Consider the following 15110-nt stretch of genomic DNA (forward strand, 5'->3'; position numbering starts at 1 on the left):
GGCCTCATTGGGTGAGTTTTGCTGTTTGTCAGGACCCACTAGATTGACATTGCACAGTGACTGAGTACACAGAATAGGAAGAGGAATGGAGGACAAAGAAAAACTCTAATTGGCTGTTGATGGAATAAAATTGATGCCGGCCATTGAGAGATCAGAAAACCAGATCATCCCACTCTGCAGCTGGGCAAGAAAGCACTGTGATGGGGTGGCAGGAACTTAATTTTCTATATTTTGCAGTGAGTGGTGGCAACGGGATACCAACAATATGGGCAGAATTGGGTTGTTGAGCTGGAGGATGGAACATGGGATCGGGAAACAGTCAAGTTAAAACACACCAGAGGCAACTCTTCTTTTTGCAAAGGGTTGTTTTCAGCCAGGCATGACTGCAGACTTATCTTTAAAGGGGCCGGGATTCCAATTAGGTGACATATTCACATGTCATTTAGGGTTCTTTTAAACAAACCTTTTCTATTTGTTTCATTCCTCTCACACATCCCATTCTGGCCTTTGTACCAGTCGTATTCCTTTTCATTCTGCCAAAGGATTCTAGAATATGGCTTAAATAGAAAAAAGGTTTACCACAGCCAGCAGAAAATACCTGGGACAAGAACCGAAGCTATTTTGTCCTAATTGTTAGCCTTCACTGCAAGTTGTAACAAAAGTAATCTAAAGCCCCGATTTTCTAATTCCGACAAATTCAAAGCTATTCGCACCCATGGGGTGTATTTTTAACTTTGGGTGACAGTGTAAAACAAGCGATATCGGATCAGCTGCCCGTTATACATCGTGGAATTTCCAATGGAAATGAAAGTCGGGAGAGATGTGTAACGGGCGGCTAAATCAATATTGGCCGTTTCACACTATCGCCCAAAGTCAAAATTACCCCATGGTCCGGGCACGTCTATGCAAGCAGTGAGCAGAGCTTGCCTCATCAAATTTTCCAAGACAAGCCTCTCCTCTTCATTAGACTAGGCTTCCTAAACATGGGCACAGGGACTGAGTCCTGCGATTTGGTTAGCTGCAAGTCGGAGAAATGGACAAGCCAGAGGGGTTGCTGCTCACCCTTAAAGACTTGTCTTCAGCAACAATTCCTAGGACGTTTGGATGCTGGAAGTGAATTGATGGAGTGAAAGGCACCCACTTGTAAAAGCCCAGGTGCAAGCTGCATAGATGAAGCAAGTGAATGCAGTCGCCTGGGTTTGCTGTACCTGAAGAAGGTAGAAAGAAGTTCAGCGGCATTAGGAGAAGTGCCAAGGTAAGTGTGCTCATCTTTGTCTACAGGTGGACACAGTGTGGACCCAATATATATTGTCGACTACTGTACCCACTTGGAGACAAGCTGCATAATTAACATAGGCTCATATGGGTTGTGCGGGGCTGCATTGAAGCTTCTTTATTTCCAGAAAAATCACCCATTAGAAAATCAGTATAATGTGAATTGGACACTTGGCTTGCATTCCTTTGAGTATAGAAGATTGAAGGGTGATCTGATAGAGGTGTTTAAAATGTTCCAAGGATTTGGTAGGGTAGATACAGAGAAACTATTTCCTCTGATGGGGGAATCAAAAACAATGAGACATAATCTTAAAATTAGAGCTAGGCCATTTAGGAGGGAAATCAGGAAGCACTTTTTCACACAAATCGTAGTAGTAATCTGGAATTCTGCCCTCTCTCAATTGGAGCTTTCAAGACTGAAATCGATAGATTGTTGTTGGGTAAGGGTATCAAAGGATATGGAGGTAAGGCGGGTAAATGGAGTGAGGTACAGACCAGCCATGATCTAACTGAATGGCGGAGCGGGCTCAGTGGACTGAATGGCCGACTCCTGTTCCTATGTTCCTATGTAACACATAGACATGCGAGGTTGGAAGCCAAACTTTCCTGACCCACATCCAGAGTCAGGGAAGGAAAATAGGGCCCCAAATATATTTTCAAAAATCACAATCTTTTATAAAAGATGAAAAAATGTTTATTTGAACTGTCTCATAATTAACAGTTTATGGAACACTCAAAGAAAGTAGACTTCACAGACTTGATGTAGATTAGGCACAAACCCACTGTCTCAATAAGAACGGACAAATGAAAATTCAATAAATTAAAATCAAACATGCACTGTCAATAAATTTGACAATTTAATAAAATTAATTCCACATTGAAATGGACAAAAATAGCATAAATATTCAATCAACATCTGTGAACAAATGAAAGATTGAATAGAGAGTTCCTTAACCTGCGGAGTTGGCGCAAAAAAAACCGACATACTTTGCAATACAAACTTTTTAATTCATTGTTTCTCATATACCACACTGAGCTCCTCAGATATGAACACACATAATCATACACGCAAATACCTGCACTTACACACCCCATTTTCCAGCAAGGAAGTCACCCTTCTGGCCCAGAAATTGTTGGAATGACGCATATCGCGGTGAGTGTCGTGAATTGAACTTTTTGCCTCACCCTTTACATCGCACTATTTTTGTGCGGCAAATTGCTGGGACTGCAAATTTATAATAAAGCAGCAATGTCAATGTCGCATCTGGGACTTCATGAAAATCGTACCCCATAGTTTAGCTCCTTAACCAATTTAATTTAAACAATTTTACAACACCAAGTTATAGTCCAGCAATTTTATTTTAAATTCACAAGCTTTCGGAGACTTCCTCCTTCCTCAAACATTTACCTGAGGAAGGAGGAAGTCTCCGAAAGCTTGTGAATTTAAAATAAAATTGCTGGACTATAACTTGGTGTTGTAAAATTGTTTACAATTTAATTTAAGGATAGAGAAAGAAACAAAGCGAACAACGGAGAAGGAAATAGGGTGAATTAGAGTCAAATTAGATACCAAAAGAGAAATAAAGAGAGGGAAAGAAAGAGAGTGGATAAAGAGAGAGAGAACAGAGACAGAAAGGAAAAGTAAAAACAAATTTAAAAGAACAAGCAGAAGAAGACATTATAACCTAGCTGAGTTTGGGAATTGTTGTATTGGTCCTTGAGAAGTTAATACTGGGTAAATGGCATGGTAGGTGTGTGAAATGTACAAACATTCTTACTCACATACTGTACCCCAAAATTATTATCTGAAAGAAATCTATCTAATTTGCATTTCTAAGTGTCAAAACAGCTTTGCATCCTGAAAATTATTGCCTTCTGATGCTAACAGGAGTGTGGATGGCAAGACTGGCAGAAAAATACTGCCAAGACAGATAAAAAGAAAAGGTTAAATTATCTCTAGGAACAATACATTACCTGCTGGAGTGAGATTCTGGAGCTTCATTTGATCGCTTTATGGCCCTCCAAGGCTGAGTTTCATGTCAGGACCATAAATTATGACATGAAATACCAGCCCTAAATGGCAGCGGTGAGATTAATTCACATTTACAGTGCAAATCCAGCAATTTCATAACATGCAATTCATTTAAAGATTTTAAAAATAATTCTGAATGAAAAGCAAACAAATAATTAGAAGATAACATATAGATCATTTTGAAATATTGAACAGAATAATCAAAATAATAATGTTTAATTTTTTTCTCTGAGTTACACCACTGAAGAGTTTTTTCAAATCAACTAGAACATGCATGTATATTTCTTGTATATTTTAATGTAAGTGCACTTCATTATGCACAATGGTTGTCCTGGAAATTGCTAAGAGAGTGTACTCAACCATCAACGCTGCATAACCTTTGATCTGCCCCTGTGATATTTGACTTGACTCTGTAACATTTCACTCAGCAAATTTCACCATAGTGCTTTTTGTCTCTTGAAAGGGAAGCAAACTCCTCAATAGGTAATGGAAAAAAAATACATGAAGAACAATAAGTGGCGTAAAGGGCAAGTTTCTTTAATAACTAAATCATATTTAGGGTCTTTCTGCTTCAGATTGTTGCTATACCCTATGGAAGTGATAAATATTCTTAATTAGTCACATTGTCTCATATTTCACCGACAGAAACAGTTTCCGGTGTTGGCTGTACAAAATAAATCTGGGGCCATGTCGACAAGTGATTTAAAATAAACCTCAAGCTTAGACACACGATCAACACCTGACCTTCTGTTCTATCTTTAAAAAAAAGAAAAAGCAGTAAAACCTTTTTCAACATCTCTTTAAAAAAATACAAGCGTATAGACAGAGGAAGAAGATGAATGCCGACATCCTTTAAACTGACAACCACATTCTTCCCATTATAGCCTTTCGAGATTAAGAGGAAAAACTAAGCCTCTCGACGACACTGGTGGAAGAAGGAACTGTAAACAGAATATGCAGAGACACAACATTCAGCCGTTTGTATTCTCACACTGTCCAGCCTCAACGGCCATTGCTCCTCTGCAAGTGACTGACAATGTTGCAAAGTACCTCCCTGCTGTGTAAATATACCACCCTAGGACCTGTGCTGCTCCCTGGTCATCCATACATACCTTACACTGTATTCCAGTGATTCTGGCTATATATCTATAATATATTTAAAGTTTTGTATATTACGTTTACTTCTTGTAACATTTTCTCCATCACGCATCATTAACAATACCACTTTTGTTGTAAAATAGTGCTGGGACCACTGTTGTTCACCATTTGCATAAACGATTTGGACTCGGGAATCAGAAGTACAATTTCAAATGATGCCAAATTGGGGGGTATAGTTAATACCAAGGACTGCGACAAAATACAGGAAAATATTAATAAACGTGCAGAATGGGTGTGTAATTGGCAATTGAATTTCAATATAGATAAGTGTGTGGTATTATAGTTTGGTAGGAAGAATAAGGGGGCCACATACTCTTTGGATAATAAGAGTCTAAATGGGATAGAGGAGCAAACGGATCTGGGGTTAAAGATATACAAATCACTAAAATTGGTGACGCAGGTTAATGAGGCCACAAAAAAAGCAAACCAAGCACGGGGGTTCATTTCTGGAGAGATAGAATTGAAAAGCAGAGAAGTTATGTTAAACGTATAGAGCCTTGGTTAGACCACACTTGGAGTACTGTGCACAGTTCTGGTCTCCATATTATAAAAAGGTTATAGAGGCATTGGAGAAGGTGCTAAAAAGATACACAAGGATGATACCAGAACTGAGAGGATATACTTATCAGGAAAGGCTGAACAGGCTGGGCCTCTTTTCTCTAGAAAAGAGCAGGCTGAGGGGTGACCTGATAGAGGTCTTTAAGATAATGAAAGAGCTTGATAGGGTAGACGTAGAGAAAATGTTTCCATTTGTAGGGGAGTCCAAAACTAGAGGTCATAAATATAAAACAACCACTAATAAATCCAATAGGGAATTCAGGAGAAACTTCTTTACCCAAAGAGTGGTAAGAATGTGGAACACACTACCACAAGGAATAGTTGAGGCAAATAGCATAGATGCATTTAAGGGGAAGCTAGATAAACACACGAGGAAGAAAGGAATAGAAGGATATGCTGATAGAGTTAGATGAAGTAGGATGGGAGGAGGCTCACGTGGAGCATAAATGCTGGCATAGAACAGTTGGGCCAAATGGCCTGTTTCTGTGCTGTAGACTCGATGTACTCTAACTCTCCCATCCAAGCCCATCCCTCTCATACCCTAAATCTTCCATCCAAGCCCATCTCTGTCAATCAGAGTTAGGGATGGTGACAAAGAGCAAAGGTGTAAGCACAAAAAATATCACACTTTGTTTTACATCTCTGCTTCCAAAAAGCAGATACTTCCAAAGCCTGTTGCTATAGAATGTGATTATCCTTAAGGAATTTGTTTTACCTTTGATACCTCCGAGATAAATGAGCTTTCTGATTTAATGGCTAAACCCAATAATTAGACCTTAAAAGGTGAATTCCAAAATGAGGGTTCAACCCTATAGAACCTGGAAACATCAAGGCCGACACACTGAAGCATTTCATGTTTGGTGCAGAAAGCACTTCAAGATCTCTCCTCACTAATGGGCAGCATCTACGTAGAGCGTACCATCAGCCAGCCATACACGTACATACGGCTGAAATAAGTTCCATGTGTGAGGAGGTGCTGAGGAAGCTAATAATACATGTCAGCTTACTTTATACTTTGTGAAGAAGGTTGAAGTTGTAAGTCTTTATTATTTAAAGTATTTTATTTGTTTTTTTTCAAAATTGTTTTGCTGATTAAACCCATAGTATCTGAAAAAGCCCATATTTCCTGGCAGCCAACTTCATCTTTCTTTAACCCAATAATCAGAAGTCCTGCAGATAAACAATAGCACGATTGCAACTTTGTTAAAACCCTACAGTTACGGGAATTTTATCCTTTGCCATTGCAGCGAATACAGCAAAACCCATATCTAAACCTAACTGATATAAGAAAATCATTATGGAATCCCAGTAGACCTAACCTAGAATCTTACAATCTGAGTAGGGGCTTTCCAGCATTCAGTTACACATGCAAGTGCAGGGACATGGCATCAACAATTATGATCAGAAGGAACAGTCACTAAGAGCTGTGAGTTGAGAATATTCTAGAGACATCCCCAGATGATTTACTCTCCCTCACTGTAAGGAAGCAGTCCCTCCCCACAGTGATATAGTTAAGATTGGAAACCGAGTAGAATAGGGGATAAAATGTGCAGCCCAATATAAGCCACAAATAATTTTGCAACAACAAAACTAAAATATTACACAATATGGGTAAGGTGGATTGGGAGCACTACTTCCAGTAAGCCAAAGAAGTAGAACAAGGAGGTATAGGTTAAAACTGGTGTAAGGTCACGTCAGGACTGACATCAGAAAGAACTTCTTCAAGCAAAGAGTAATCAATACTGGGAGTGGTCTTCTGTTTAGGATTGTAGAGGTAAAAAATCTTAGATTCATTCACGGTTGCCCGGTGGCGTGATGGGAGGACTGAAAGTTTTTCCTCAATGGAGGAGCTAAGTTGGACAGAATATCCTCCCTCATTTATATTTTTATTTATTTTATGATCCCTATTCAGATGATGCACGTAACACCAAATTCCTGTATTGATGATTGGGTGATTCAGATCACTGCTGGATGTACAGTTGTCCAAGTCACAATATTGTGCAGGTGATAACTTGGTGTCTCCTCAAGACAACTGGCAATAGTCATTAGAACTGTCCCCAAAGTGAGCATTAATGGTCAGTATTATAAGACTTTGCAAAACTATTTCAACTGAAAAAGTTTCAGGAAATTCTGAATCTGGGATTTAGGTCTTAATATTGCTGCATCCATGTCTTCTGGTACACTTGATCTATGGAGTATATGTCCAGCACACCATGGCCCGGCCTCCTAGCTGAGCCCCAACATTCTGAGCCAGACAATTGCCCTAAAGTTCTCACCGTGCAGCCCACCATGCATCAGCAAAGAGCACAATTAAACTGTAAGGCTGAAGCAACCTAACCATGCAATTGGACTATAATTCCTAAGAACCATCGCGTATCCTATCCCCAGAATTCCTCGCTTTCACCCTGCTGCAGCCTCAAGCCCAACACTGCGTTGCTCATTCCTGGCCTCAATGTCCACCTGACCATCTTCAACCCCACTCTGCTGATTTACAGGCCCCACTCCTCCCAATCTTCTCCCTCTCGATGCTCCCCTCCCTCAACGCTGGGCTACTTGCATCCCCTACCCTCAGAGTTGCTCCAAGCTTCAGCTTTTGGGCCTTGCTCCAGCCCATGATTTTGCTGCTCATTCGATTCCATTCTTTCTTGTTCTTTTTAAATATAGTGAACATATTGATTGCTTTAATAAGAAGCTCAAAGAGATTGAATCGCAAGAGATAAATACATAATGTAAGAACGTGCACAGGTTATTAAATATAAACATAAATGTAATTTTGTTGAAATAAAGATATTTTAAACCAATAGAATAAATCATGAAGGAAAGATTGTTACAATGAGTACAAAAATAAATTGAGATTTGCAAACCAAATATTAAAGAAGAAAAATTTTAAAATAATTCTGTATGAAAAGCAAACAAATAACCAGACGATAACATAGATCATTTTGAAATATTAAACAGAATATTCAAAATAATAATGCTTAAATTTTTTCTCTGAGTTACACCACAGGAGAATTTTTTTTAACTCAATACTCTATCAACTAGAACATGCATGTATATTTCTTGTATATTTTAACGTAAGTGCACTTCATTATGCACAATGGTTGACATGGAAATTGCTAAGAGAGTGTACTCAACCATCAACGCTGCATAACCTTTGATCTGCCCCTGTGATATTTGACTTGACTCTGTAACATTTCACTCAGCAAATTTCATCATTGTGCTTTTTGTCTCTTGAAAGGGAAGCAAACTCCTCAATAGGTAACGGGAAAAAAAAAATACATGAAGGACAATAAGTGGTGTAAAGGGCAAGTTTCTTTATTTAGGGTCTTTCTGCTATAGATTGTTGCTTTACCCTTTGGAAGCGATAAATATTCTTAATTAGTCACATTCTCTCATATTTCACCGACAGAAACAGTTTCCGGTGTTGGCTGTACAAAATAAATCTGGGGCCATGTCGACAAGTGATTTAAAATAAACCTCAAGCTTAGACACACGATCAACACCTGACCTTCTGTTCTATCTTTAAAAAAAAGAAAAAGCAGTAAAACCTTTCTCAACATCTCTTAACAAAGAGGAAGAAGGAGAAGGCAGACATCCTTTAAACTGACAACCACATTCTTCCCATTATAGCCTTTCAAGATTAAGAGGAAAAACTAAGCCTCTCGACGACACTGGTGGAAGAAGGAACGGTAAACAGAACATGCAGAGACACAACATTCAGCTATTTGTATTCTCACACTGTCCAGCCTCAACGGCCATTGCTCCTCTGCAAGTGACTGACAATGTTGCAAAGTACCTCCCTGCTGTGTAAATATACCACCCTAGGACCTGTGCTGCTCCCTGGTCATCCATACATACCTTACACTGTATTCCAGTGATTTTAGCTATATATTTACAATATATTTAAAGTTTTGTATATTACGTTTATTTCTTGTAACATTTTCCCCATCACACATTGTTGACAACACCCCTTTTGTTGTAAAATGGTGCTGGGACCACTGTTGTTCACTATTTACATAAGCAATTTGGACTCAGGAATCAGAAGTACAATTTCAAACGACACCAAATTGGGGACTATAGTTAATATTGAGGAGGACTGCGACAAAATACAGGAAGACATTAATAAACTTGCAGAATGGGTGTGTTATTGGCAATTGAATTTCAATATAGATAAGTGTGAGGTATTACATTTTGGTAGGAAGAATAAGGGGGCCACATACTCTTTGGATAATAAGAGTCTAAATGGGGTAAAGGAGCAGGGGGATCTGGGGTTAAAGAAACGCATATCATTAAAAGTAGTGACGCAAGTTAATAAGGCCATAAAAAAAGCAAACCAAGCACGGGGGTTCGTTTCTAGAGGGATAGAATTGAAAAGCAGAAAAGTTATGTTAAACTTGTATAGAACCTTGGTTAGACCACACTTGGGGTACTGTAAACAGCTCAGATCTCCATATTATAAAAAAGGATATTGAGGCACTGGAGAAGGTATAAAAAAGACTTACTAGGATGTTACCAGAACTGAGAAGTTATACCTATCAGGAAAAATTGAGATGGCTGGGGCTTTTTTCTCTAGAAAAGAGAAGACTGAGGGATGATCTGATAGAGGTTGTTAAGATTATGAAAGGGTTTGATAGGGTAGACTTAGAGAAGATGCTTCCATTTGCGGGGGAGACCAAAACTAGGGGCCATAAGTATAAGATATTCACTAATTAATCCAATAGGGAATCTAGGAGAAACTTCTTTACCCAGAGAGTGGTTAGAATGTGGAATTCGCTACCACAAGGCGTAGTTGAGGCGACTAGTATAGATTCATTTAAGGGAACGCTAGGTAAACACATGAGGGAGATAGGAATAGAAGGATATGCTGATAATGTTAGATGAAGTAGAGAGGGAGGAGGCTCGTGTGGAGCATAAACACTGGCATGGACCTGTTGGGCCAAATGGCCTGTTTCTGTGCTGTACATTTTGTGTAATTCTATGCAATTCTGTGTAATCTTCTGACTCACAATGAGCAACCCCACAGGAAATCTGTCATATTTTATAAAACCCCTCCCTCGCTCTCAAAAAAGGGAAGAAGTAATATTTAAACATAATTAACATACATGAAAGTAAAAGCCGCCGACATCGGTGGCTGTCGCTCGGCAATGAGTCTGTCCTGACAAGAATTGGTACTCGAAACCACCTGATCATAAAACAATTACAACACACTAGACTGTTCTGGCCCAAGTTAACCCCTGTGTGTACAGGTAAAGGGAATCGAACTGACACTAGAATAGACACCAGTCACCATTCTGGAGGTTGTACGTAAATCCTTTCGGTTCTCTGTGTGATAGTATTTCATGAGATAAGACACAAAACCAGACTGTCAAAGTCAAGGGATGGAAGAAGTGGGGATGTTGACATCACTGATTATATAGTTAACTGATCAAACACAGAATAGGCAGTTGGACATTCTACTAGTACTATTTATACTACTACTACTATTACTATGTATACTACTAATACTCCTCTCCCGCGCATTTCATTGGATATGCATCCTTACTGGAAATCTCCCCGCACATAATTATAGTCATCCAGTTTGGCAGCAATGTGAAACGTGCTTTGGCAGTAATTTTGTGCACTAAGTTTTATCATTTATTAATATTAATGAATGTTTACTGATACATTAAGATAGCTTTCTGGCCACTTAATATGCCAGCCAATTCTAAGCACATTGGTACTGGCGGTTTACTTAACACAGTCAATGCTATCAAGAAAGAGTTGATAAATATTATAAGATATATTGACTAAAATTTAAGAAAAACAAATCAATAATCCCACATCCATCCCCTCAACCACCGCTGTACCATAGCTGCACTGCAGCAACTCGCCAAGGCTTCTTCGACAGCACCTCCCAAACCCACGACCTCCACCACCTAAAAGGACAAGGGCAGCAGATACAAGGGCAGTAGGTACATGGGAACACTGTTCACCTCCACGTTCCCCTCCAAGTCACACACCATCCTGACCTGGAGAAATATTGCCATTCCTTCATTGTCCCCGGGTCAAAATCCTGGAACTCCCTACTGAACAGCACTGTGGGAGCACCTTCACCACACAGACTGCAGCGCTTCAAGAAGGCGGCTCACCACCACCTTCTCAAAAGCAATTAGAGATGGGCAATAAATGCCGGCCTTGCTAGTGACGCCCACATCCCTAGAATGAATTAAAAATATCCATTGCATATTCCTGGATCAAAAGCACTAGTTTCTACAGTGTGAGCAAGTGAAATCCTATTCTAATTGCATGAGATGTCAGATTGTGATGATTCAATTGATTTACCTGTGTAAGCCTTTGTCTGGATTAATTTGATTCAGGTCACAGATTTCCATGAATATTAGATATTCTGTCAGATATATCCATGTTAAAAACTCACTAATACTTCCAGTAATATTCGTTTTTCTTGGCCAGATACTACAACTAATAATTAATTTATATATTTTGTAAATTCTATGGCCTCTGGTCTGAATATTATTATGAGACAGTTCAAATCCAGATAAGGAGGATTGGATCATCTCCATTGAAATGCCAGGCACAGATTTCTGTATCTGAAGAACTGAGAAGTGGATGAATTCTACTTCAGCTGAAGCTGTGAAAAAGAGACAAATGAGATGTTGTAAAAAAAGCCATCGATTTTTGCAGTAAGCCTTGGTTTATAAGTTTAACTCCCATTTGGATTTTGAGGTTAGCCATAACAGTTTATTGATTACCCTATATCAGTTTATTAATTATCCCAAATCAGTCTATTTTATTATCCCATATCAGTTTATTGATTTCCCCATATCAGTTTGTTGATTAATCCCATAACAGTAGATGATAAGTTAACCAGCACAACGACAAGTATTTCTACTCTGTGACTTTAGAAACATGCAAAACACAAGCATGTATCCACCGGGTATCCTGCAAACTGGCAGGCTGTTTGGCATGGGTGTTCTGCATTGGACATAAGAACCTAAGAAATAGGAGCAGGAGTAGGCCATATGGCCCCTCAAGCCTGCTCCACCATTCAATAAGATCATGGCTGATCTTGGACCTCAACTCCACTTTCCCACCAGATCCCTTGGTCCGGAATAATAAACAGTATACGAATAAGTAACATTACAGTGTGAAAGCAGTGGCCGTACCTCTTGGGAAATGGAATGGCAATTGAAGCTTGCATTGAATCCATGCTTTATGCAGGGAGGCAGCAAAGCCTGCTCCCTTGAGTAAGAACTAACTTTTTAGATAACTGCAGATTCAATTTCCTGCTATGTGAACAGTGGTTTCCATCAATTTTTAAACCAGCAGGCTATGACTGGAGTCACACTAAGTAATGCCGCCTTATCTGTAGTTTGCAAGCTCGCCGACTAAAGCGGCTTTAACACAACCAATCCATACTTTCATTGTAAGGCCCAACAAATGGAAGTTTCTCACAGTTTGATTTGTAGAAATGTGTTTCATTTTGTAAAAACCCTGGTAAATTGACACTCTGACATAATCTCAGTAATCTTTCACTGTATCTTTTTTTTCCAAAGAAAGCAGAGTCCGTGCAATAAAACACACAGGAGCTAGAAGCTAGAAGCTCAATGAACCCCTCTTAACTCATCCCAACAACTTCTGATGTGCGCACAAGATTTGCCCCGACCGTTTTCATCTGCCTCCACCAAATCCTCCACTCAGAGGGGCACAGGGAAGGAGGTTATCGAGGAAATTGCAAGAACGCTTACAACAGTGAACATAAAGAGGAGATGGTTCAGATTTAATTTTTGTTCAGTGAATAATTAATTTTCGAACAGTGACGTTGACACGAGTACAAAGTTTTATTTTGTGTCAGATACAAGTGGAATCAGAAATGATCCTGTGACACGATCACACTGGGGGAAGGTGAAACTTCAAGCCAGTCTGCGGCACACCTGAGCCCACACCTAACTTGTGAAAATGATGATCCAGGCAGAGAAATGCAAATACTGTTCTCTTTTTAAATCAAAATATAACTATGTTTTTTTCCCTCCCATGTACAAGAAATCAATACGATCTGTACACATGCATAAAGTGCAACATAGGATTGAGGCAACAATCTAACCCAGGAGCCTATTGGCATCTCCCTGGGTCAGCACATACACAAGTATGTTGATGTGTGATCGTAAATCATCGAAATGAAGCAAACCTTACTAAATGCATGCAATTTCTCTAAACTTCCTTATGTAATGCTTATTTAAGTGCTGCAGGAGGTCATTCTGAGGTTGCAATCATTTTCATTTAGCTTATCGGATTGGTAGCTTCAATGGTATTTGCAGCTATTCTTGCATGCTATAACCTAATTCAGATCATGATACACTTGACTGGATATTAAAATGCAGTGAAATGCTGCTCTGAGTAATGGTATAATGGAATAAGCTTTTGTGCAGTAAAACCTACCCATATGTATATCAGGTACATGATTTTCCTGAACACCAAGGTTTGAACATATAATCTAGGGTGGCACTCCAGTGCAATAGTGAGACGGTGCTGCACTGTTGGAGATTGCGTCCTTTAGATAAGACATCAAACAGAGGCCTCGTGTGCTTGTTCAGATGGATTTCAAAGATGTCATAGCACTATTTGAAGAAGAGTAAGGAGTTCTCTCAGCAATCTGGGATTGACAGGGCTGGACAGACTGGATGCAGGGAGGATGTTTCCCCTGGCTCGGAGGGTCCAGAAGGAGGAGTCACAGTCTCAGGATATGGGGTAGGACGTTTAGGACTGAGATGAGGAGAAATTTCTTCACTCAGAGGGAGGTGAACCTGTGGAATTCTCTACCACAGAAGGCTGTGGAAGCCAAGTCACTGAATATATTTAAGAAGGAGCTAGATACATTTCTATACACAAAAGGCATCAAGGGGTATGGGGAGAGAGCGGGAATATGGTATTGAGATAGAGGATCAGCCATGATCATACTGAATGGCGGAGCAGGCTCGAAGGGCTGAATGGCCTACTCCTGCTCCTATTTTCTATGTTTCTATGTAATCTGGCCAACATTCCTCTCTCATTTCACTTTGTGGGACTTTGCTGTGCGCAAAATAGCTTCTGCATTCACCTATATAGCAATGATAACAGCACTTTATCGCAACAGTAACTGTAACAACTTGCATTTATATAGCTCTAATGTAGGAAAACATCTCAAGATGCTTCAAATGAGCATAATTAGACAAAAATTGGCATCAAGCCAGAGAAGAAGATGTTAGGAGGGTTGACTAAAAGTTTGGTCAAAGAGGTAAGCTTTAACGAGCATCTTAAAGGAGAGGATTCAAGGAGGTAACTCCAGAATTTACGGCCTAGACGACTGAAGGCACAGCCGCCAATGATGAAGCGAAGAGCACGTGGGATGCACAAGAGTCCAGAGTTGGAGAAGCGCAGAGTTCTCGGAGGGTTGTAGCACTGGAAGAGGTTAGAGAGATAGGGAGGGGTGAGGCCATGGAGGGATTTGAAAACAAGCATGAGCATTTTAAAATCAAGGCGTTGGTGGACCAGGAACCAATGTAGGTGATGGGTGGGCAAGATTTGGTGCAGGTTAGAATATGTGCAGCAGAGTTTTGGATGAGCTCATTGGAGTAGTTGGGTCTGGAGGTAACAAAGGCACGGATGAGGGTTTCAGCAACAGATAAGCTGAGGCAGGGGTGGAGATGGGCAATGTTACGGAGTTGGAAGTAGGCGATCTTTGTGATGGGAGAGGATATGGGGTCGGAAGCTTAACTCAAAGTCAAGTAGGAACTACACCGCAAAAGTAATTCATTTTATGTGAAGTGCTCCTGAACATCCTGAGAGATGTCAAAAGGTATTGTACAACAGCAAGTTCCTCCAAATCATACCAGCCTGAGTCACGAGGTACAATGTCACCACTTTGCATCACAAGGTAATCGTGCGACGTGCATTTTGTTCTTTTTACACTTTGGTATGTTCCACTCAATTGACACCCACCATTCTAAGAAAATTGAAAGTGTTTGTATTTTTTGCATAGTGTTAAAAAAGGATATAGCTACCTTTTAGGAAGACGTGGGTGGGTTCATGTAATAGATAGATTGAATGTCAG

Source organism: Heptranchias perlo, chromosome 11 (assembly GCF_035084215.1).
Source record: "Heptranchias perlo isolate sHepPer1 chromosome 11, sHepPer1.hap1, whole genome shotgun sequence".
NCBI lineage: Eukaryota > Metazoa > Chordata > Chondrichthyes > Hexanchiformes > Hexanchidae > Heptranchias > Heptranchias perlo.